General features: G+C 39.2%; 1 protein-coding gene and 1 pseudogene across 4 annotated transcripts in view; one reads left to right on the forward strand and one right to left on the reverse strand.

The window, feature by feature from the left end:
- Positions 1–26,245, reverse strand: part of znf536.S (zinc finger protein 536 S homeolog) — a 299,661-nt gene that overhangs the window by 122,789 nt on the left and 150,627 nt on the right. The window lies entirely within an intron of this gene.
- On the forward strand, positions 5,982–8,900 carry LOC121403688 (annotated as a pseudogene).

Raw genomic sequence — 26,245 nt, forward strand, 5'->3', positions numbered from 1 at the left:
AAAACAAGTTCATTTGTTTATGTATATTAATGCCGAACAGAGGTAATATTGACATCTGTTAGGCAGATTTCTGTAACTCGGTACAAACGAAGCACTCTTCATCATTTGGCTGGATCTCTGAAAGCTTGGAAGAATCCTTACTGGTAAATATGCTACTTATAAGCTATTCAGTTCTGTTTCAGATTTCAAAGCAGTCATATTTTGCACCTCCGTAGTTATATGTGCACACCACTTTTCGCTGAGAGTCATAGTGAACTTTTAGTAGAGCTTAAGAATAATGCCAACACTTATAAAAAGATGGTAAATTAGGTTATACATCCTAAACATATAAACGGTTTACCCTTCATTTTTCGCTTTATACATAAAATTTTGTAGCAGATATTCTGAATAACATATCATCAAACTAGATGGTATGCATGTGCTTAAATAAGTGTACATAGTAAAACAGTCAGCAGTTTTCTTGCCTGCAGACAGAGCTGTCACTGGGAGATTCAAATAGGAGCAAGTGCTTGGGGCCCCCAAAATGTGAGGCACCACAGAGCAGCACTTGTAGGTTGGAAGAGTAGTGTGATGGCTGCACATCTCTTTATATCAGTGATGCCCAAGATGTTGTCTGTTGTGCCTCAGGCCCTTCGCTATTAAAGCAATTTTTCCTAAAACATTAGCTACAAGGTAAGACAACTATTTCCCATATCAAGGACTGATCCAAGGTGGCCATACACGGGCCGATAAAAGCTGCCAACAGACCGAGTCGGCAGCTTATTGGCCCGTGTATGGGGGCCCCCGACGGGCTTCCCCGATCAAGATCTGGCCAAAAGTCAGCCAGATCTCGATCGGATGGGATTCGGATCTGTTCGTTGATGCGGCCCCGCGATCCGACCGCCCGTTTGCGTTCGCTAGGATCCGATCGTTGGGCCCTAGGGCCCACGAACGGATCAGCCCGATCTTGCCCACCTCAAGGTAGGCATATCGGAGGGAGATCCGCTCGTTTGGCGACATCGCCAAATGAGCGGATCTCTCCATGTATGGGCACCTTTATTCAGATATTGATTGGGAAGCATTGAAAATACCGATGAAGACTGCACTAAACAACAATTGTGGTCCTTTCTCAATTGGTCTGTAAAGGCCCCCATATGAAAATATTGTTTGACTGGAGGCCAAATGATTGAACAAACCTAATTTCAGCCACCACTTGAGGGGCCAAGTCAGGCAAAAATGTGCTTGTTTTTGACTATGCCACAAATAAAGATAATTATGAGAGCACAACTTTAGTTTAGGATAACCTAAACTGTGTCCAGAATATGTATAACTATATACCACGTGTTTGTGTGTTTATTTATGGACTATAATGGTTTAGTTAGTTGTGTTGAGACTGGGTATGGCAGCTTCACGAATTAGAAAGGTAGATGCAAGACCAGTCCCTAATATGGCAAGTTTATAGTACTGTGGAGTGATGGGAGACCAGGGACAAAGTTGAAAATCTGAAAAACTCCCGATAAAATTGTGGAAGTTGACAGCTCTGCTAACTGTAGATGCAGAGATCAATGTGGCCTTGGATATAATGCTTTTTCAAGAAGGCACCCAAGCTGACGTCACTGAAATGTTCTGTGCATGTGATCGTCAGAAATTGGGGGAATCCAACAGAGTGACAGGAGACTGGGGGACAGAGCCGAAGGTCTGATATCTCCCAATAAAATCGGGAGAGTTTATAGCTCTGCTTACTGCAGATGTACAGATCAATGTGGCCTTGGATATAATGCTTTTCAAGAAGGCACCCACGCCACAGTTAAGGTATCAATAGATTCTGCCACACATATTTATTCTAGCAGCAGAAGTAGCTCAAACACCAAAACCATGATTCCCAAAATACCCTCCATTGCCTTCTATAACATTTGCCTGACCAGTGACTGATGGTTCACCTCATAATAGAGGTCCAAAGCATTCCAGGAAATCTACCAAACTATAACTGTTCTATAACAAGATAAGCTTGCTCTGAGTCGCTGGTTTATTTCTGAAGTCCCTGCAGCAGCTCCAAATTAAAATGTGCATCACTACAGATTTAACATATAAATGAAACACATGTAAAACTATCCACAGGGTTCATGTATATATATATTAGAACTATCAAAAGAGAGATATTCTATTTTTAATTCTTTGCCGGGTTTTTAATTTCATGTTAAGAGTTTTAGGCAGGGTCATACACACAACATAATGAATGTATATTCAAACCTTGAAAAACCTTAAAACAATTAACTACTCCCAATGTTGTAGCAATCCATATTCCAAACAAATACAAAATGCCAACGTTTTGGCTAGAAATAAACATGCCTGCAGATTTGTTTGAAGTGGTTATTTAATAGCTGTTTCCATCCATAACTTTCCATCGAAACCAACATTCTCTTTCTTTTCACAACAGTCATCTTTCTTTCCTCGCCTCCGGTGCCTCCGTCAGTGCATCCAAGATGGCGGAGCCCATTGACAACACGTGGGGAACATCGACGCCAGCGTCTTGACGCTGGGAAGATGACGTCATGCGCATGGCACGAATTTCAAAGATAAAAACACTTCCAGGTCACGAGTTCAATGCCTGATTATAGCGTTTGTTTTGGACATTCCTGGGTGCTCTATTATTCATGTTTGGCTGATTTGTGGACTTTGACCCTGCCTGTTTATCGACTTTGCTGTTTATCTGCCTGCCTTTTGAACGTCTGCCTGGATATTGATTTCGACAACTCTTCAACCCTATTTGTACTGTGAACTTGGACTTTGATCCCTGGGCTTCCTCCTTGGTCCGGACTACTCCAGCTGGGAGCTGATAGGCACCCTGACAGGAGCCACTCCAATTTTGTTTGGAATCATTGTGCTGCTGCACGATCAACATTTACCCAAGAATTGGTCAATGGATAGAAATAGTCTGCTAAAGCCCAGTTCAGATTAGTCATCATCAATATACCACCTTGTGGTATTTGCTCTCTGCAGATGAAAAGGTGCGTCTGACTAGTATATTGCTTTTTGGAATGTCACAAAATACTGAAACAGTTTCCCACACAACCCTTTCCCACCATAGAATAAGTCTCTTGCACACACAGTTAGACCATCAGCCCTTTTAAATGCCTTATCATTGACAGTCACAGCAAGCATACCAAAAAAGAATGTGTAAAGTAATAATATACTGTAGCATAAATATAAATAGTGCTTAAAATAACAATATTATTTTTACACCTAGCGTAATGCTTGATCTGCTTCTAGGATGGTCATTTTACCATTTCCCCAATACAATAATCAAGCCTTTTACCATTATGGATATTGGAGGATAATAAATTGGATTTCTACCAATAATATGTGATGATATAAATAGAAATTGAGTAAGAAATAATCTGAGTGGCAGCATATTGGATGTGAGGAAGTGGCGAGACCCCACAAAACGCATCAAGCATGGGGTATGACATACTACTGCAGGTGATTTATTGTTTTTAAATATATCCAATAAAATGAGGATTTTATAACCTAAGCTGTCTGGTGCTCCGTTAAACCTGCAGTGTTGTCAGCATATTGGACTGGCAGCTTAGTGGCAGAATTTGAGAACAAGCTGTAGAACAGGGCAACGCCATTACATTTATGGCCTCCAAGCCACAATTCTTTGTTTGAGACCACCATTGTAATATAGCTCATCCTGTAAACACTGAGTATCAGATAATTTGCCTACAGTTAGACTTTGGATCAGGGCCGGATTACCCACTAGGCGCCCTAGGCGGCTGCCTAGGGCCCGCCTAGCTCTAGGGGGCCCGGGCCGGGAAAAAAATACCTCTAAAAACTTCCGGGTCCGGGCCCCCCACAGTTGTGCTGTTGTCAGTCACCTGTCAGTCTGTCGCCGCTGATCTCGGCGTGCGCGCTGCCGTCACGGCGCGCCTGCGCCCAGACGTCACGGCGCGCCTGCGCGCTGAAGTCACGGCGCGCCTGCGCGCTGACGTCACGGCGCGCCTGCGCGCTGACATCATGGCGCACATTATAAAAGCTCGGTTGTGCGCAGTGAGCGTTCAGTTGGCGCCTAAAAGTTTAGACTGGAGGAGCTCTCTTACACACTGTGTGACTGATTTGCCACAAATCCTTGCAGGTTGCGGCCTAACTAATTGTTTATCTGCTGGTCCGTCTGCCTGTGCAGCAAACAGTGCCTGCTGGCTGCCTGCAGCCCGAATTGTTTTTTTTAAATTGCGGCTTGCCTAATATATTTTTGAAGACTACTGGTCTGGGACTGTCCGACTGTCTGCTGGCTTGGCTTGTGAGGGAGGGAGGGAAGAGGAAGGGGGCAGTTACTAGGCCAGGCTGGCAGGCTGTTTTCTAATTTCTAGCCATTTGAACGTGATCTTGGGCTGGGCATCTGGCTTCTGGCGCTAGGGGGGAAATTGAAAGTGGAACTGTTCAACTGATTCTGCAGTGAGTGAGGGGGCAGAGACAGAACTGAGAAAAAAAACCTAGAAAAAAACAAAAAAAAATAAAAACTACAAAAAAACACCAAAAAAAACTACAAAACAAAAATACAAAAAAAAATTTGGGGGCAAAATAATTTGTAAAGGGGCTGTGACTGGCTTGTGAGGGGGAGGAGGGGGCAGGCTGTGCTGCAGCAATTTGAAACTAACAGTGTGACTGTGATCTGGGGGTCAAAATATTTCAAAAGTGTCTGTGGGGCAGTGGAACTGTTCAACTGATTCTGCAGTGAGTGAGGGGGCAGACAGAACTGAGAAAAAAAAACTAGAAAAAAACTAAAAAAAAATAAAAACTACAAAAAAACACCAAAAAAACTACAAAACAAAAATACAAAAAAAAATTGGGGGGCAAAATAATTTGTAAAGAGTCTGTGGGAGTGGGGCTGTGACTGGCTTGTGGGGTGGAGGAGGGGCAGGCTGTGCTGCAGCCATTTGGAAGTAACAGTGTGATCTGGGGGTAAAAATAATTCAAAAGGGTCTGTGGGGCAGTGGTGGAACTGTTCAACTGATTCTGCAGTGAGTGAGGGGGCAATCAGAACTGAGAAAAAAAACCTAGAAAAAAACTAAAAACTACAGAAAAAAACGAAATTTTTTTTTAAAAAACAAAAATACAAAATATCGGTGTGTAAAATAATTTGAGAAGGGTCTCTGAAAGTGGGACTGTCTGACTGGCTCTGAAAGGAGTGAGGGAGGGGACCCGGCAGCCATGCAGGTTGCAAGACCAACCAAAGCTACAACTGAGCTGAGTGCAAATTAATAATTCTATTCTGGTATAAAATCATCTAGTCTCCTCATCTAGCTCCAAGACAGTTATAATATTCTAGTCTTCTCATTTGGTTGCAAAACGGGTAGAATATTCTAGTCTCATCTGGCTGCAAAACAGTTCTAATACCATAGTCTGGTTGCAAAACAGTTCTAATATTCTAGCCTAATCTGGCTGGTGGCTGCAAAACAGTTCTAATACCCTAGTTTCCTTGTCTGGTTGCAAAACAGTTCTAATATTCTAGTCTCATCTGGCTACAAAACAGTTCTAATATTCTAGTTCTAGCCTAATCTGGCTGGTGGCTGCAAAACAGTTCTAATACCCTAGTTTTCTTGTCTGGTTGCAAAACAGTTCTAATATTCTAGTCTCATCTGGCTACAAAACAGTTCTAATATTCTAGTTCTAGCCTAATCTGGCTGGTGGCTGCAAAACAGTTCTAATACCCTAGTTTTCTTGTCTGGTTGCAAAACAGTTCTAATATTCTAGTCTCATCTGGCTGCAAAACAGTTCTAATACCATAGTCTGGTTGCAAAACAGTTCTAATATTCTAGCCTAATCTGGCTGGTGGCTGCAAAACAGTTCTAATACCCTAGTTTCCTTGTCTGGTTGCAAAACAGTTCTAATATTCTAGTCTCATCTGGCTACAAAACAGTTCTAATATTCTAGTTCTAGCCTAATCTGGCTGGTGGCTGCAAAACAGTTCTAATACCCTAGTTTTCTTGTCTGGTTGCAAAACAGTTCTAATATTCTAGTCTCATCTGGCTGCAAAACAGTTCTAATATTCTAGCCTAATCTGGCTGGTTGCTGCAAAACAGTTCTAATAACCTAGTCTTCTCGTCTGGTTGCAAAACAGTTTTAATATTCTAGCCTCGTCTGGCTGAAAAACAGTTCTAGTCTTCTCGTCTGGTTGCAAAACAGTTCTAATATTCTAGTCTAATCTGGTTGGTGGCTGCAAAATAGTTCTAATACTCATCTCATCTGGCTGCAGAAGAATTCTAAGGGTTGTCTAGGGTTTCCAGTTATAAACAGGGTTGTAAAAAGACAATAGAAGGTATGTCGAAGAATCTGTATAGGCATGCCTCAGGGGCTGCTAAAAGGAGAAAGAAAAATAAAGAGCAAAAAGAGACAGTAAAACAAAAGACGTATATGCAATCTTTTTTAGTACCAAAGCATCAGCTTGTTCAGCCTGATGGTGATGAACAAGGAACAAGTTTCACCACAAGTATAGATAGTACTGCAGCGCATCCTAATGCTACAAATACATATGCTGTCTCTATCTCCAATTTGGAGCAAGGAGTAATTCCTTCTGCTCATCATAAATCCAGCAAAAGCCGTGTAGATTCTAATACACCTCAGCCTGATGAACAAGGAACAAGTTGCTCCATAAGTCAAGTTGCTGACACTGATCAAACTATAGTAAGCCGTGCATTACATCCTAATGATGATGATGAAGTCGTCATCCAGTCATCCAGTCATGCTGTTTGTACTATAATCACCAAAAGCACTAGAGATACAGAAGTAGCTACTATGGTGCAAAGCCCATTGACCATGGACTATGAAGAAACTGGAGATTATGCCCCAGTTTCCCAATCCCAGCAGTCCATATCTGCTATACCAGAAATTACAACAACTTCAAATGCTATCAAAAATATCATTAAGAGTTACTCTAATGATCCTGCTGAGTGGGGAAGTAACATTTCTGAAGATTTGCGTGAATATTTTTCTAAGAATCAAATTCAAAATAAGTATGTGGACTACTCTGCATCTAAAAGAACATATACTGATATTACAAGGTATCTGACTAAAGAACTATTCATACGGAAAAGAAATAATGCTGAATGTATTACTCGTGATTGGATGATCTACTCACCCTCAACAGGAACTATATTCTGTGTGCCGTGTAAACTTTATAGTAGTTTGTCTCATGCCCTTGCAACATCGGGCTTTAATGACTGGAAAAATGCTGCTGCAAGATTAAGGGAGCATGAGAATTCACCTGATCATCGCAAGTGTGTTTTCATATTCACAGACAGGGCAAACCCTGAATGCCGAATAGACCGCGCTCTTATTGAACAAGAAGTTCATGAACAGAAGTACTGGCGGGAAGTTTTAAGAAGGGTTGTCGATGTTGTAAAGTTCCTTGGTGAACGTGGCTTACCATTCAGGGGAACTGATGAGCTATTTGGATCCCCACAGAATGGGGCATTTCTGGGAATACTAGAGCTTATTGCTAAATATGACCCATTTCTTGAGCAGCATATAAAGAAGTATGGTGGCGGGTCAGGCAGAGGGGTAAGCAACTACATGTCATCTACCATAGTAGAGGAGTTCATCGAGTTAATGGGAAATAAAGTTGCTCAAGTAATAGTGCAAGAGCTATACACTGCCAAATATTTTTCTTTAATTGTAGATTCCACACCAGATCTCAGTCATGTTGATCAGCTAGCAATTGTACTACGTTATGTTAACAAAGATGGGCCTGTGGAACGGTTACTGGGGTTTGTTCCAATCTATTCTCATACAGGAGAACATCTTGAAAATACTGTGTTGTCATTCCTGGCTGTATTGAAAATTAATATTCAGGATTGCAGAGGCCAAAGCTACGATAACGCTAGCAATATGTCTGGCAGATACAATGGATTGCAAGCTAGAATTCGTGCAATCAATCAGTTGGCATATTATGTGCCTTGTTCTGCACATTCACTGAATTTGGTTGGAACATGTGCTGCAGAATCCTGTCTTAAAGCAGCTACATTTTTTAATCTATTGGAGTGCATCTATGTTTTTTTTCTTCATCCACTCATCGATGGAACATTCTTAAAAATGAGCTTTGCAAAGCTCCTGGAAATCTTTCTGTAAAAGGTCTGTCTGGCACAAGATGGGCTGCTCGTTCTGATGCTACTAAAGCACTGAGAATCGGTTTTCAGTATGTGAAAAATGCTCTCAGAGAATTAGAGTCGTCTGATCACCAAGTAAGAGTCCAACATGAGGCAAAGTCCTTATTGGGAAAACTCAACCACTTTGAAACCGCCATTCTTCTTGTGGTGTGGGGAAACATCTTAGAAAGGCTAAATGCGACTAGTAAAACTTTACAAAACACCAAAATCTGTCTTTCAGAAGTAGTCATACTTTATAACTCATTGATTGCATATGTGCAAATAATTAGGGATTCATTTGACACATATGAACTAGAAGCTAAAAAGCTAACTAGAGACCATACATATGCAGGAGAAGGAAAACGGCTTAAAAAACGCAAAACATTTGCTGATGAATCACCATTTGATGATGTTAACCAACATATGTCAGCAAGAAACAAATTTATCACTGAAACATTCTATGTATTAACAGATTCTCTTATTGCAGAGCTTAAAAGAAGGAATCAGTGCTATGAATGCTTGAATAACCGTTTTGATATTTTTAATACAAACTTGCCAATATCAGATTTACGCAGCTCTGCAGACAAATTGCAAAAAAACTACCCAGAGGATCTCGAAGACTGTTTTACAGAAGAATTTTTACAATTTTCTGCATTGATACCCCAGGAATCCATGGTGTGCCCAATGGCAATGAGGCAATATATAATTGCCAGGGACTTGCAAAAAACATTTCCAAATACTGAAACCTTGCTACGTATGTTTTATGCATGTCTGTAACCAATGCCAGTGGAGAAAGATCATTTTCCTGTTTGAAAAGGATAAAAAATGAAAGAAGAACTACCATGGGCCAAGAAAGGTTATCAGCCCTTTCTTTGCTAGCTGTGGAATCCGCTTTAGTCAGACAACTTGACTTTGATGACATTGTGGATTCTTTTGCTAAGCAAAAAGTACGTAAAGTTAATTTGTAATTGTTAGCTGCTCAGCAAACAGTACAAGGCTTGGTACACAAGTCATGAAATCCCTTCACCAGCTTCTTTATTTCTAAATGTTGAAATTCTAATTCATTGTCTCATATGGCTGCAAAATATTTCTAAAACCCTACTCACCTGATATGGCTGCAAAAAAATGTACCCTAGTCTACTCATCTGGCTGTAAGAATTATTTTAAATCATTAAAAGCTACATCATAATTTGTTATTATATTGGGGAGACTTACCCTGTTTTAAAATGTGTGTGAATATTGTTTTACAAATCTAGTTCAAAATATGTATTTGTATGTAAAACAATCATATACTGATATTACAAGTTATATGACTAAAGAACTAAGGAAAATAAATAATGATGAATAGACCATGCTCTTTTTTGAACAACCAGTTCATGAAAAGAAATCTGTCTGCAAAACAATTCTAATATTCTCGTCTTCTCATCTGACTGCAAAACAATTCTAATATTCTCGTCTTCTCATCTGACTGCAAAACAATTCTAATATTCTCATCTTTTCATCTGGCTGCAAAAGACTTCTAATACTAATACTCTAGTCTTCCCAATTAGCTGCAACATTTCTAATAGTCTAGTTGTCTCATCTGGCTGCAGATTAATTTTTATGCAAATTTGGAACAAGTCTTTAATGCAACTGATTCCCAATTCCTGACATAATTCTTAGAGTTCATTAATCTAAGTGCACAAAGTCTAATTCTAATACCCTAATCTTTTCATCTCGCTACAAAAGAAATATTTTACCCTAGTCTTCTCACCTGACTGCAAAACCATGCTCTTCTTTGAACAACTAGCTCATGAAAAGAAATCTGCTTGGATTGTCAGTGTTGTAAAGTTCCTTAGGCTACCATTCAGGGGAACTGATAAGCTATTTGGATCACCACAGAATGGGAGATTTCAGTGAGTACCAGAGCTTCATGCTAAAAATGATCCATTTCTTGAGCAGCATATAAAAGACGTATGGTGAGTAAGACTGAGGGGTAAGCAACTACGTCATCTTCCATAGTAGAGGAGTTCATAGAGCTAATGAAAATGATTCTAAAACTCTAATCATCTCATCTGGCTGCAAAATAATTCTTATACTCAAGTCTTCTCATCTGACTGCAAAAGAAGTCTAATACTCTAGTCTTCTTATCTGGCTGCAGAAAAATTCTAATACCCTAGTGTCTCATCTAGCTGCAAAACAATTCTAATATTCTACTCTTCTCATCCGACTGCAGAATAATTCTAATATCCTAGTCTCATCTGACTGCAAAACAATTCTAATATCCTAATCTTCTCATCTAGCTACAAAAGAATTATTTTACCCTAGTCTTCTCATCTGGCTGCAAAACAATTCTAATATTCTCATCTCTTCATCTGGCTGCAAAACACTTCTAATACTAATACTCTAGTCTTCCCAATTAGCTGCAACATTTCTAATAGTCTAGTTGTCTCATCTGGCTGCAGATTAATTTTTATGCAAATGTGGAACAAGTCTTTAATGCAACTGATTCCCAATTCCTGACATAATTCTTGTTAGAATTCATTAATCTAAGTTCACAAAGTCATTAAAAGCTAACTAATAATTTATTATTGGTTATTATATTTGGGAAGCTTACCCTGTTTTACAATGTTTCTTATTATCTGTGGCTCAAGTGTTTTTGTAACTGTGGCTATATTTTCATCATATTGCTGCTATTTCTGCAATAATAATGGCAGTATTTCATATTTATTTTATGGGCATACTTTTTGTGTTCAGTACTGGACATGCTGCTTTTTGTTAGCTAATTAAATTTATAAATTAACCCTTGGTCTGACTTTGAGTATGAAGAAGTAAATGCTGTGTAGGTTTGTCTATTACAACCTTATTATTTTATTTGAGTAGCACTCTATTAAAGAATAGGAATGGATAAACAACAATCAATTGATGTCTTTTCTGAAGAAATAGGTTAATGCAGAGTGTATTCTTAAGACAATGAACAGAAGGAATACCTTCTGTCAGATTGCCAACAGTGTTACTACTGAACTTTTAAAAGAACTGTCATAATAAAGGTGCGCTAGTATAGCAGTGCTTCTTTTGTAACTGTAACTTTAGGTGGTTCGAGATGGGGGGGCCCCAGAAGCACTACCTTGCCTAGGGCCCTGTTTAGTCTTAATCCGGCTCTGCTTTGGATAGCTTTTCTATGTAAAAGTGTCTATGATTTCAGATGACAAGCTATTAAAAATGCATTTCAGCAACTATAACATCCAATAAACAATGCCCCACAATGTCCAATCAAGGAAGAAAAAAATAGACTAAATGAATGAGCATCAGTTGTTCCTAAAGAGACATTTCAGATAAATGTAATGCTGCTTGAAGTATTTCTAATAAAAATCTGTGATGAGAGTGTTTAATACATTTTCCATCCAATAATGCTAGTAACAGGGAGCATGCCACAGGTACGCAGCAATCTCATATACAGCAGTTAGTGAGCTCTGACCATTTCCCCCAATGTGGACGCAACATAGATTTTTTTTAATTGGATCCAGGCGCTAGCTAAATTACCCAGTCACTGCATGTTAAAGAATCCAGCTAGTTCTATACCAATAATAATAAACTTTCTATTACTGCTCATCACTCTGTGACAGTTCTATCTCTTACCTTAAAAATAGACAATTTCTTCTCATTACCCTACAAGAAAACCTTCTAGCTATAAAATTTACAGAATGACTGCGGTTTTGTATGATGTTCATATTTGTGCAATTAAAACAATTTGCTGGCAAAAATGCTGCGGTGACAATTGCGAATCCACATGCAATTTGTTCTGTGCCATCGACCAATTTCCAGGTCACTTGAAGGCTGGATATATGACTGCCAGAGATAGCAGCCACTACCCTGACAGAAGCATGAAAGATTACATTACCCCAGACATGTACCAGATGGGTACTGCCAAAGCAGGTACTTCCTGTTCCATATGTATAAGTATTATAGCATAAACATCTTTAGTACATTCTGAACACTAAAAAAAGAATCTTTGTTAACGTCTAAAAGCGAAAATCAACCCACACACTTGTGTCTTATATTGTTTTTTTCTGGAAATAATTATTTTCAACTATTTATTGTTTGAAAGACTACTGAAGACAGTCCCTCGGATTTGTAAGATTCACCAAGCGGGCAAGGGATATGGGTGTATAAAGCAATGTTATCTCCGATGAGTAATAAATCACATATCCGTCTATTCATTACACCAAGAGAGATTTAGCAGGGCTCTTTTTATTCAGCTTGCATTGCATGGCTGTAAGTGTTATGTATTATTCTTATTTCATTGCATTTGCCACACTGGAAAATAAGCAGAGCAACAATTAATTTGATTTTATTCATATGCATCTTTTTATTTTGCATCATTTATCAAACTGGGGATTTTTTTTTTTAGAATAACGGTTATGTGAGTTGTATGACTGCCGCAAGCAAAACACCAGCAGCTAACAATTAATGCAGGAATTCAAAACATTGTTCTGATAAAGATCAAATGAAGCACTGAAAACTAAATGCAGGTGAAAACTTGTGGAACTACCTGCCTTAACCCTCATTCCAGATTGAGATTGCTGATATGTTGCCATTGACACACAGCGTATTTGTTATACAAATGGAGTTCTACATATCCCAAATAACCTTTCAGAACATCCTAAATCATTACAGGGATTCATTTGATGAAGACGGATAAAAACAAGGATGCTGCCCGCTATCTTGATACAGTTGCACATGTTCTATAAGGAGATACTGTAAGGGCCACATTCAATTTGATGAGAACATTTTCTCTCTTAATTCATTTCCAGATTTCCCTTTAGAGGCAGATGCAATTTAATTAGAAAATGAGAATTGCACTTACCTAACTGTCTTAAATTCCATTTCTTCTAGTCCCGGACATGTCAGTACAAACGTGCAGTATTGCCCCATCCTGACAAGGATGTAGGACCTATACCAAAGCCAATCAAAATGAAACATAACCTATAAGTCTTCCTCCTCACCACTGTTATACATTTGACATAGCAGTACAGAAACCAATATTAATAACTTGAGATGGGAAACATGTACTGACTTGTCAGGACTAGAAGAAATAGAATTTATGACAAGTAGGTAAGTGAAATTCTGATTTTCTACTGTGTCCCTCCATGTTAGTACAGATTGGAATTGACAAGCAATGCCCCAAACCCCATAAGCGGTGGGAAAAAACAAAAAAGGCAAAGAAAGTGGTGAGGAGGAAATGATGAAGCAAGGGTGAAACCCCCTGAAACTTTGATACTGGTGATAATATTATATCAAATAGGGATCATCCCCAACTGCAGAGAATTGAGTGAGTGTGGATCCATATACAAAAAATCACTGTTGCTAAGGCATCTAGCTGGGTCAACGGAGGACCAGCACCACCAATGCAGCTGAAATGAATTGCACAGTGCGGTAGATACAACACATTAGTGTTGAGGAGTAAGTCAGGTGGTCTTAGAGGTCATGCTTAATTTTGGTTGGCTATGGTATAGGTCCTTCCTCCTTGTCTGGATGGGGCAATACTATGCATCTCTACTGACATTAAGGGACACAAAAGAAAAACGTATCTCCCTTTTTGCTTCGCTGAAAAAATTTTGGCAAAAAAAAAAACACGAAAAATTTTTGATTCTCGAAAATTGATGCCCGCGTCAGTTTTGGAGGACATGGAGGACACAGAAGAAAAGTCAATTGCGTCAGTTTTGACGTCGGTGTTAAAGTCAATGGGCGTTCGAATAGTGTTGACGCGCCGCGATTTTGACGCAAGCAAATTTTCGGATGCACAACCACAATTTTTTGCCGCCTGCAAATTTTTGCTGGTGAATTTTTGCAGCGGCAAAAAGTATTATTAGCCCATCACTAGTGATGAAGTATAACATTTTTACATGGAAATTAATCTGGCTCGAAGTGCAGCTTAATTAAAGGGACATGGGGCTAGACATATTGTCAATTTCCCAGCTGCCCCAAGTCATGTGACTTGTGCTCTGATAAACTTCAATCACTATTTACTGCTGTACTGCAAGTTGGAGTGATATCACCCCCTCCCTTTTCCCTCCCAGCAGCCAAACAAAAGAACAATGGGAAGGTAACCAGATAACAGCTCCCTAACACAAGATAACAGCTGCCTGGTAGATCTAAGAACAGCACTCAATAGTAAAAACCCATGTCCCACTGAGACACATTCAGTTACATTGAGAAGGAAAAACAGCAGCCTGCCAGAAAGCATTTCTCTCCTAAAGTGCAGGCACAAGTCACATGACCTGGGGCAGCTGGGAAATTGACAAAATGTCTAGCCCCATGTCAGATTTCAAAATTGAATATAAAAAAAAATCTGTTTGCTCTTTTGAGAAATGGATTTCAGTGCAGAATTCTGCTGGAGTAGCACTATTAACTGATGTGTTTTGAAAAAAACATGTTTTCCGATGACAGTATCCCTTTAAAGACTATTACTGACCAACCAAGAAGCAAAAGGCTATAAATAGTATAATCTCCATTTCTACTTAAGTTTATTTTGAGGCAAATCAGAAGAATGATATTGTACCCTTCCAACATAATGGGCAAAGAAAATATATTCTGTGCTATCTAGTATGCCTGTAATATTTCTTGTGTTTATTTCCATAGAAAAGATTCCAATTCATAAACCAAACCCTGAAAGAGTTACCAGTATAGGGACTAAACACTATTTGTGAAATTAACAGCTGTGCTAAAAATGGAAGATATAGTTAAAAGAGTCTGAGTCCTGTCAGCATGTATCAAACACGTTTGCATTAAATGTGTGTTTTGTGCAGTGACACATTAGTGACAGTTTTTAGACCCCGACAAGGTGAATAATTGAGACATGAGGTTCAAAAAATCTGTCAACGAGTATATTTGCAGACCATGCACTTCATTAACCAATGCTTGCCTTTATACTCTGCTTCACACAACAAGCACCAGCTTAATGTTGAAACAACTGGGAAGCAAATCAATTAAATGACCGTAAGCCCTCACTAAACAGGAATACTCAAAGTTATATTAGTTGTGTACAATTCTTTTTTGCATGACTACACATCTAGAATTCCTTAGACAATCCACACTAGTGATGGGCCAATAAATTTGGCAGGCATGGATTTGCGGAGAATTTCCGTGTATCGCGGCCCATGAATAATAAAATTCGAAACTGCAACAAAAATTTGTGCTATATGCGCGTCAAAATTGTCGCACACTTAAAAATTGTTGCGTCAACATTATTCGGACGCCCATTGACTTTAATGCATTTGGACAAAATAGATGCACGTATGAAATTTGTCGCGAATCAAAATTATTTTGACGATCATTGACTTAGATGTGTTTCACTAATTTTTCGCCGTTTCGCAAATCTTTTAGAAAACGGGACAGATTCGCCCATCACTACACACACTACTGGTTAGTACTGTATTGCACTGGTCAGGTTTTTTTAAAAACTATGTTGGCTTCTTCTATCCTAGTTAAATCATATCTGTGAGCTATTTTCATTTTTTATATTCAAATATAGTGGAACTTCTGTCCTACACATATTTGGGTTCTCCTTTGATTATTCCCGGCCCACAGAAAATGAGGTCACTTGAGTTTAGCTAATATATATCATATATATCATTCTTGCACCTGATATAACCCAGACAGGACTGATCCTTGCATCCATACATTTAACCCATATGAGTCCGTTTTCTATTTGCAAACCTCTCTTGCACTGTTTTATGCAAACTATCTTGTCCATTCTACTTCAATCTTGGGTGAATGTTTATCACTAAAGGGCAACTTCTTGTTAGTTACATCGTTTTGCTGTTATAAATGAATGTGTTTTGGGTAAATCTGGCCATAGGTGCAAAGATTTGAACGTACGAATCTCCAATTTGTACGATTTTCAGGACGTGTGTAGTGTGTCCCAAAAATGTTTTGTGCCATGGCGATCGGTTGTTCAGACGATGTTGGCTGCCGATAATATCTCTGCATGTATTGCTGATCTGACGATATCAATGGAAGACTGTCACCAGCTTTCATCGGACCTATCTTTTGTACGACTGCTGTCAGGGGCAGAACACGTCTGATCTGGTACTACTTTATTTGATCTTAATGGTTAGTGGCAGGCTGGGAGATAGAACCGAATAATCGTTCGTCCGATATGAAGGTAAAGCTAAACGTCTATGGCCAGATTACGTTTATATCTTTCCTGCAGTCTCAGATAAATGTCCTGTTGATTGCAAGCTTTGTTGTCTAGCTTAACTAAAAGGCCCGTGGTTTAACACAGTGTTCTAAATGTTCACTGCAATATTTGCAAGGGATAAGCTTTCAGCTGAGGATAAAAAGCAGCCCTGGTTCTTATTCTTCTATAAATTAACACCATTTTATTTTCCAAGGTAATAGCATGGCAGAAAAAAGAAGCTAGTCACATCATAGGACACGGCTAAAAGGGTTAAATTTATGTTCTATTACAAGCTCCCGTCTTTTTGTTTCAACTTCTCAGTAAAACACATAACTTAAAATGAAATCAAATATTAAAAATGACAGACTATATAAGTGCTATGAGTAACTTCAGGTCACGGAGGGAGGGAAATGCAGGCAAGTTGTCAGGCACTATCTGTCAGAGTGAATTAGAAACAATCAACAGAGACTGAAAGGGAAGGTGATTGTTATTAGGCAGCCGGGCTGTGAGCAAGCTACCCAGATGTGGTCATGCATATAAAGAACAGGAAACAGCAGTTTCATTCAGGAAAGGATAAAAGTCCTTTGTCGCTAATAAGCTGGAAGTTACTTTGATAACAGCAGGGTTAGGATACAGAATCAAACACATTTCTTCAAATACGGTGTATATCATTATTATCACAGAATTTGAGAAATGAGAGAGACCCACAGAAGCACATATTGTCACCATCAGTAATGTTCCTGTCCCATCGGTTACCATCTTCTCATCCCAACTAGATCTAAAGGAGTCTTAAGAAGAACCCTCGCAGACTTCCTTAACGTCACGTCAGCGCATAAAAATTTGTAGTGGAGTTATAACCATTAAAGGAGGACTAAAGCTTAACAAAAGCTTAGGTAGGGTTAAAGGAATTGTTCGGTATTAAAATAAAAACTGGGTAAATAGATAGACTGTGGAAAATAAAAAATGTTTCTAATATAGTTATTTAGCGAAAAATTTTATGTATAAAGGCTGGAGTGACTGGATGTGTAATAACAAACCACAACTTCCTGCTTTTCAGCTCCTTTAGTTTCCACAGATTGATTACCAAGCAGTAACCAATCAGTGACTTGAGGGGGGGCACAAGGGTCATAACTGTTGCTTTTGAATCTGAGCTGAATGGTGAGGATCAATTGCAAACTCACTGAACAGTTACAGTGTGTCCCATGTGGCCCTCCTTCAAGTCGCTGACTAACTCAGAGTTAGAGAGCTGAAAAGCAGGAAGTAGTGTTCTGTTATGTTACACATCCACTCACTCCAGCCTTTGTAGATTACATTTTTGGCTAACTAACTATATGAGAAACATTTTTTATTTTGCACAGCCTATCTATTTACCCAGTTTTTATTTTTACACTGAACTGTTCCTTTAAGATGTTCTACATTATGTTTTGAGGTTCCGCACACCATCAGTGTAAAAATCCAATTACCCGGGTGCTGCTCCAAGGAAAAATTACACAAAAACGTAGAATCGGATTTAGCACTCCTGGGATTTTTGAGAATTCGAATTTTTATTCCATATTTATTAATCAACATTTCGGCTGCTGTCTAGAGCCTTTGTCAAGATTCTTGATATACCCTAAATTTTTGTTTCTAAACAACTGCCCAGAGCTCACTGCAAATATACAGTATCACTGATATCCATAACAAAATTCAAGATGGTGAGCCACTGTGACAACCTTAAAGGCCTGTTATAGAGATAGTGGACATTAAGGGTGGTGTAGAAAGTTCATTACATTAAATATGGCATTTGTAGCCATATTAATTTTTAGTTCTCCTTTAAACTAAGGAGAAAACCATCCCACTAAAGTTAATTTATTAATGGCTAGCCCTTGGCAGCGCCATGCACAAAATACTTGCAGATGCAAAGGAAGCCCTGTATTTAATGCCTTGCCATTCCTGGCATACAGTTGTATGTGTCGAAAATGATACAGATGTAGAGCCACATCCCACTCTTTTTGCGTGTTTTTGCATCTTGTATGTATCTTATTGTTTCTTGGTAGTTAACCTTTTGTTTCATATTCTTTTAAAATGTATGGGAGCTATCATCCAGCATGCTTATAACTTGGGTATTTCTGTATAAGAGGTTTTCCATTAAGCAACATGCCTTAAAGGGCACCTTTTGGCTAAATGTATTATCCCCAGACAAAGGTGTGGGCTAAAACAGTAGTTTTTTTGTTAAAAAAAAAAATTTATGGTATTTGATGGTATTACTTAGAGTGAGACAAGTGCACAGTTAAGTGATTATATTTATTCAAAGGTAGGGTTTCTATGTTTCCAATATGATTGGTTAATGTAAGTCTAATCCCTAATTAGTAAATACATAATGAAAAGTTTTACTTCCACTCTCTAGCTGGCTATGAACAATCATACTGGAATAAAATACCATTTTACTGGGCCATACATATAACCCCTTCCACAGTAACTTCCACTCACTACTATCCTCGCCTACCCGTTTACCTAAATATATAGTGAATAAAGTACCCCCTCTTGTAAAATATCAGATATTGTAAGTTACCGAGGAGTTTCTTTATTTATTATAATACACAAGTTTCAGTGAGTCATGTGATAGAAATGACATCAGAACTCACCGTTTATAACTGATGACATCAGAACTCACCGTTTATAACTGATGACATCAGAACTCACCGTTTATAAGGATATAATTTACAAGATATTCATGGCTTTTGTGTATTATAAATATATATTTCCCTTTCCCTTATTTGATATATATATGTATATATATATAGGTTATTATGGCCAAGGAGCCTTATTTATCTGCATGTATTTAATCATTCAACTAAGAGCTCCCATATTGTTTTATTGTTCTGCACAGAGCTATCAGTTTAATGTTCAATGGCCAAATAATAGAACTCTGCATTTTGCAAAGAGGTACTATATGTCTCTCAGGTGGACAATATATAAAATTCATTATTCATCTGTATCATTAAGCCTACATGCATCTTAAAAGCAAAAAAAATATGTACAAGCCTTTCCTTAAAAGGGCAATGAAGAAAGAGGTCATGGCATACTGGGTATTTTATTATGTATCCGAGTATTAGTATTCTTTCAAACTGAGAATTGAAAACTAGTTATTGTTAGAAGTCTGTGGAAACAGATTTATGTTAGGATGGCAAAGCATAGGATGGCCTAGGGTGTAATAGAAAATTGTGCCTGGAGGAAACGACTAAAAGCAAAACATCAGGATGGAATGCCAACTGTTTATGGAATTTGCCAGTACAGAATTTATTTTTACAGTCTCCTGTCACCTACTTTTCAATGACCAGTAATTAGCAAATGCCACATATCTAAAAATAAGGGTTTTTAATAAATAATAAAGATTTTGCTGTGCAACTCAAAGTTGTCTGTCAATGTGAAATATCTCAATTAAATTTATTTAGATTGTTAATTTCATGTGGCTATTTATCAACAAAGCTAGCTCCCTCTGCTGCACTGGGAATAAGAAGTAGAGTGGAAGGACTTTATACATTTTATGCCTGTGGTGAAACAATATAATGTATATTATACTAACAGCGAGATTTACTAATTGGTGCATAGGCTGCATACTCATCTAAATGCTGTTTCTAGGGAGAGTGTATCTAATTGTTTGCCATGAGATTAGGTAATATGTTTTATAACAAGATGCAAACTGATTGATATTACTGTAAAACATTTACATATTTTCATTGTCTGCCAGCATGGCAACGGTCTGATTTACATGAAATAGTTTTCCAATTCTTCCATCTAGTTAACCCAAACACATCAAAAAGAGTAAAAAAAAAAAGAATACTTTCAGTAATTCATGGAGGAAAGGTCAAATGTGTGGTGCCCCAGTTAAGAGCTTGCTCTGGATACTGGGAGTTAAAGTTCACAACAGCTGAAACATAGTTAGGAGCTTCAAATGAGCCATAATTGGGTATGTAATGAGGGCTTTAGATAATTCCACCTTTACTGAAGATTAACTGAAGAATACTCCTGTAAGAGTGAAGCTTATTGCTGCCCTACATTGGGCTAAAATGTATTTTCATAATACTATTCTTCTCCTTTGAGATTTGCAAGAACACTTAAAGGGATCCTGTCATCAGAAAACATGTTTTTTTCAAAACGCATCAGTTAATAGTGCTACTCCAGCAGAATTCTGCACTGAAATCCATTTCTCAAAAGAGCAAACAGATTTTTTTATATTGAATTTTAAAATCTGACATGGGGCTAGACATTTTGTCAATTTCCCAGCTGCCCCCAGTCATGTGACTTGTGCCTGCACTTTAGGAGAGAAATGCTTTCTGGCAGGCTGCTGTTTTTCCTTCTCAATGTAACTGAATGTGTCTCAGTGGGACATGGGTTTTTACTATTGAGTGTTGTTCTTAGATCTACCAGGCAGCTGTTATCTTGTGTTAGGGAGCTGTTATCTGGTTACCTTCCCATTGTTCTTTTTTTGGCTGCTGGGGAGGAAAAGGGAGGGGGTGATATCACTCTAACTTGCAGTACAGCAGTAAAGAGTGATTGAAGTTTATCAGAGCACAAGTCACATGACTTGGGGCAGCTGGGAAATTGACAATATGTCTAGCCCCATGTCAGATTTCAAAACTGAATATAAAAAAATCTGTTTGCTCTTTTGAGAAATGGATTTCAGTGCAGAATTCTGCTGGAGTAGCACTATTAACTGATTCATTTTGAAAAAAAAAAGTTTTTTCCCATGACAGTATCCCATTAGGCATATCTAATGTTGTGCATATACTATAATGAACATATTGGTCTGCACTTAGATAGAGCAAAAATACAGGATAAGTTAGCAAAAATTTTGCAAATCGTGTGGTCTCTTTGTAACCTTATTTATGCCTTATTTACCATAACAAAATAGGGTACGCATGCAAAACCTTATGTACACAATGGAAATATTCTACAAATTTCATGCCACCAGTGTGCAATTTCTTTTTTTTTTTACTTAGAACTTGTGCCAATTATAAAAAAGAATATATAAAAAGAATAAACGATTTTAATATATACTTAAAGGGCCTAGCAGAAGCCATATTCCTTTTTTAAGCTTTATATACATAAATGCTAAGCAGTCCTTTAAAATGCTGTTCTGTGTTAACAAAGCAACCCAAGGTCTATTATATTTAATTCTACAGAAATAACAATACTGCACCTGCTCAGAACACATTGGGAGACAGCTTGCAACATGTAGATGCATTAAACACAGATGCAGTATTTCCTACTTCTTGCGCCCCAACATCCATGGTCCAAATATAGAATATTCTTCTGCTGGATATGAACACAAATGCAGAACACTATAAACACACTTTAAAAAAGCTCTTCTGGATGCTAATTTGTATGTAGCCTTAAATTTGGCAGGTTTTTTTTTTGCATGGGAGCCGCTGACAAATTCCTCAGGAACTGCACATATACTGACATCTGCAAAAGACGTATTTGGGATTATGTAATAAAAGGTAGAGATGTCGCGAACTGTTCGCCGGCGAACTTGTTCGCGCGAACATCGGGTGTTCGCGCTCGCCGGAAGTTCGCGAACGTCGCGCGACGTTCGCCATTTTGGGTTCGCCATTGTTGGCGCTTTTTTTTGCCCTCTCACCCCAGACCAGCAGGTACATGGCAGCCAATCAGGAAGCTCTCCCCTGGACCACTCCCCTTCCCTATAAAAACCGAAGCCCTGCAGCGTTTTTTCACTCTGCCTGTGTGTGCTGAAGAGATAGTGTAGGGAGAGAGCTGCTGCCTGTTAGTGATTTCAGGGACAGTTGAAAGTTTGCTGGCTAGTAATCGTTTTGATACTGCTCTGTTATTGGAGGGACAGAAGTCTGCAGGGGTTTGAGGGACATTTAAGCTTAGGTAGCTTTGCTGGCTAGTAATCTACCTTCTACTGCAGTGCTCTGTATGTAGCTGCAGTGGGCAGCTGTCCTGCTTCTGATCTCATCTGCTGACTGCTGCAATAACAGTAGTCCTTGTAAGGACTGCTTTTATTTATTTTTTTGTTGTTTTACTACTACTACTACTACTACTACTATAAGAGCCCAGTGCTATTAGTCTAGCAGTGTTGGGGAGTGGGACTGGTGTGCTAATCTGCTGCTCCTAGTAGTTCAGCAGCAACAACTTTAATTTTTTTTTTTAATATTCATTTTTTTTTATTTTACTTTTTTTTATTTTACTACCGCTGTAGTAGTGTATAAGTTGACCTTTTAGGCATTATTTGCCCTGTAGGCATTATTTGCACACTGTTTTCTTCAACCCGCCATCGAGCTGTGTGACCTTGTTCACATTCTGTCTAAATATCCATAATATTACCGTCTCCAGAAAAAACACCGGAGTCACTTTTTTCAAGCAGCCATAATATATTTTACGTAATCCGTATCCACCGCTGTAGTAGTGTATACGTTGGCCTTGTAGGCATTATTTGCACACTGTTTTCTTCAACCCGCCATCGAGCTGTGTGACCTTGTTCCCATTCTGTCTAAATATCCATAATATTACCGTCTCCAGAAAAAACACCGGAGTCACTTTTTTCAAGCAGCATTCATATATTTTACGTAATCCGTATCCACCGCTGTAGTAGTGTATACGTTGGCCTTGTAGGCATTATTTGCACACTGTTTTCTTCAACCCGCCATCGAGCTGTGTGACCTTGTTCCCATTCTGTCTAAATATCCATAATATTACCGTCTCCAGAAAAAACACCGGAGTCACTTTTTTCAAGCAGCATTCATATATTTTACGTAATCCGTATCCACCGCTGTAGTAGTGTATACGTTGGCCTTGTAGGCATTATTTGCACACTGTTTTCTTCAACCCGCCATCGAGCTGTGTGACCTTGTTCCCATTCTGTCTAAATATCCATAATATTACCGTCTCCAGAAAAAACACCGGAGTCACTTTTTTCAAGCAGCATTCATATATTTTACGTAATCCGTATCCACCGCTGTAGTAGTGTATACGTTGGCCTTGTAGGCATTATTTGCACACTGTTTTCTTCAACCCGCCATCGAGCTGTGTGACCTTGTTCACATTTTGTCTAAATATTGATAATATTATCGTCTCTAGAAAAACCACTTGAGTTACTTTTTTTCAAGCAGCATTCATATATTTTACGTAATCCGTATCCACCGCTGTAGTAGTGTATACGTTGACCTTGTAGGCATTATTTGCACACTGTTTTCTTCAACCCGCCATCGAGCTGTGTGACCTTGTTCCCATTCTGTCTAAATATCCATAATATTACCGTCTCCAAGAAAAAACACCGGAGTCACTTTTTTCAAGCAGCATTCATATATTTTACGTAATCCGTATCCACCGCTGTAGTAGTGTATACGTTGACCTTGTAGGCATTATTTGCACACTGTTTTCTTCAACCCGCCATCGAGCTGTGTGACCTTGTTCCCATTCTGTCTAAATATCCATAATATTACCGTCTCCAGAAAAAACACCGGAGTCACTTTTTTCAAGCAGCATTCATATATTTTACGTAATCCGTATCCACCGCTGTAGTAGTGTATACGTTGGCCTTGTAGGCATTATTTGCACACTGTTTTCTTCAACCGCCATCGAGCTGTGTGACCTTGTTCCCATTCTGTCTAAATATCCATAATATTACCGTCTCCAGAAAAAACACCGGAGTCACTTTTTTCAAGCAGCATTCATATATTTTACGTAATCCGTATCCACCGCTGTAGTAGTGTATACGTTGACCTTGTAGGCATTATTTGCACACTGTTTTCTTCAACCCGCCATCGAGCTGTGTGACCTTGTTCCCATTCTGTCTAAATATCCATAATATTACCGTCTCCAGAAAAAACACCGGAGTCACTTTTTTCAAGCAGCATTCATATATTTTACGTAATCCGTATCCACCGCTGTAGTAGTGTATACGTTGGCCTTGTAGGCATTATTTGCACACTGTTTTCTTCAACCCGCCATCGAGCTGTGTGACCTTGTTCCCATTCTGTCTAAATATCCATAATATTACCGTCTCCAGAAAAAACACCGGAGTCACTTTTTTCAAGCAGCATTCATATATTTTACGTAATCCGTATCCACCGCTGTAGTAGTGTATACGTTGGCCTTGTAGGCATTATTTGCACAGTGTTTTCTTCAACCCGCCATCGAGCTGTGTGAGCTTGTTCACATTTTGTCTAAATATTGATAATATTATCGTCTCTAGAAAAACCACTTGAGTTACTTTTTTTCAAGCAGCATTCATATATTTTACGTAATCCGTATCCACCGCTGTAGTAGTGTATACGTTGACCTTGTAGGCATTATTTGCACACTGTTTTCTTCAACCCGCCATCGAGCTGTGTGAGCTTGTTCACATTTTGTCTAAATATTGATAATATTATCGTCTCTAGAAAAACCACTTGAGTTACTTTTTTTCAAGCAGCATTCATATATTTTACGTAATCCGTATCCACCGCTGTAGTAGTGTATACGTTGACCTTGTAGGCATTATTTGCACACTGTTTTCTTCAACCCGCCATCGAGCTGTGTGACCTTGTTCACATTTTGTCTAAATATTGATAATATTATCGTCTCTAGAAAAACCACTTGAGTTACTTTTTTTCAAGCAGCATTCATATATTTTACGTAATCCGTATCCACCGCTGTAGTAGTGTATACGTTGACTTTGTAGGCATTATTTGCACAGTGTTTTCTTCAACCCGCCATCTAGCTGTGTGTATTATCGTTTCCAGAAAAACCAACTGAGTTTTTGTTGTTGTTGTTGTTTTTTTAAAAATAATGCCAGGCAAAGGCAGGCCGCCACGCAGAGGCCGTGCTAGGGGCCGTGCTGCTATGCAATCCTGTGGCCCTAGCAAATTGCCCAGTTTTAAAAAGCCAATGACCCTGAACTCCCAAAATGCTGAAGAGGTAGTTGACTGGCTTACACAGCACACCCCATCCTCTACCGTTTCTAACTTTACCACAACATCCTCCTCATCCTCCACTGCTATGGCCACCCCACGTAACACTTCCTCCACCACCGGTGCCCCTTCTTCACTGGGGTCAGAGGAGTTATTTTCCAATGAGTTTCTTGAACTGAGTAATGCGCAACCATTATTGCCAGAAGAAGATGAAGGAGATGAGGACCTTACACCAGATTTAATTCTGGCAGAGAACACGATAGAGATGGACATAATGAGTGATGAGGAGGAGGTCCCCGCTGCTGCTTCCTTCTGTGATGTGTCAGAAGAAATTGATGCATCTGAGGAGAATGATGATGAGGAGATTGATGTTTTGTGGGTGCCTAGTAGAAGAGAGCAAGAGGAGGGTAGTTCAGATGGAGAGACGGAGAGTCAGAGAGGCAGTAGGAGAATAAGACTTAGAAGAAGCAGGGAGGACAGCCCGCAGGGATCAGCAGGGCAACAACATGTATCGGCACCTGTGTTCAGCCGGCCAACGCACCCGCCATTGCCGCCAATACCGCCAACTCCGCCAACTTCTACTGTTACCGCCAGATCGCACACTTCCAAAAAGTCAGCAGTGTGGGATTTTTTTAATGTGTGTGCCTCTGACAAAAGCATTGTAATTTGCAATGAGTGCAGTCAGAAACTGAGCCTTGGTAAGCCCAACAGCCACATAGGTACAACTTCTATGCGAAGGCACATGAGCGGCAAGCACAAAGCACTTTGGGAGCAACACCTCAAAGGCAACAGGCAAACTAAAAGCCACACTCCTTCTGGTCCAGCATCTTACTGCTCTACCTCTGCTCTCCTTGACCCGTCTGAACCACCCTCCACTCCGCCTTCCACCTTGACCACCTGTTCCCATTCCCAGTCATCTGCCACCAGCCAAGTTTCTGTGAAGGCCATGTTTGAGCGTAAGAAGCCAATGTCTGACTGTCACCCCCTTGCCCGGCGTCTGACAGCTGGCTTGTCTGCACTCTTAGCCCGCCAGCTTTTACCATACCAGCTGGTGGACTCTGAGG

Source organism: Xenopus laevis, chromosome 4S, assembly GCF_017654675.1.
Source record: "Xenopus laevis strain J_2021 chromosome 4S, Xenopus_laevis_v10.1, whole genome shotgun sequence".
In the NCBI taxonomy this organism is placed as follows: Eukaryota; Metazoa; Chordata; class Amphibia; order Anura; family Pipidae; genus Xenopus; species Xenopus laevis.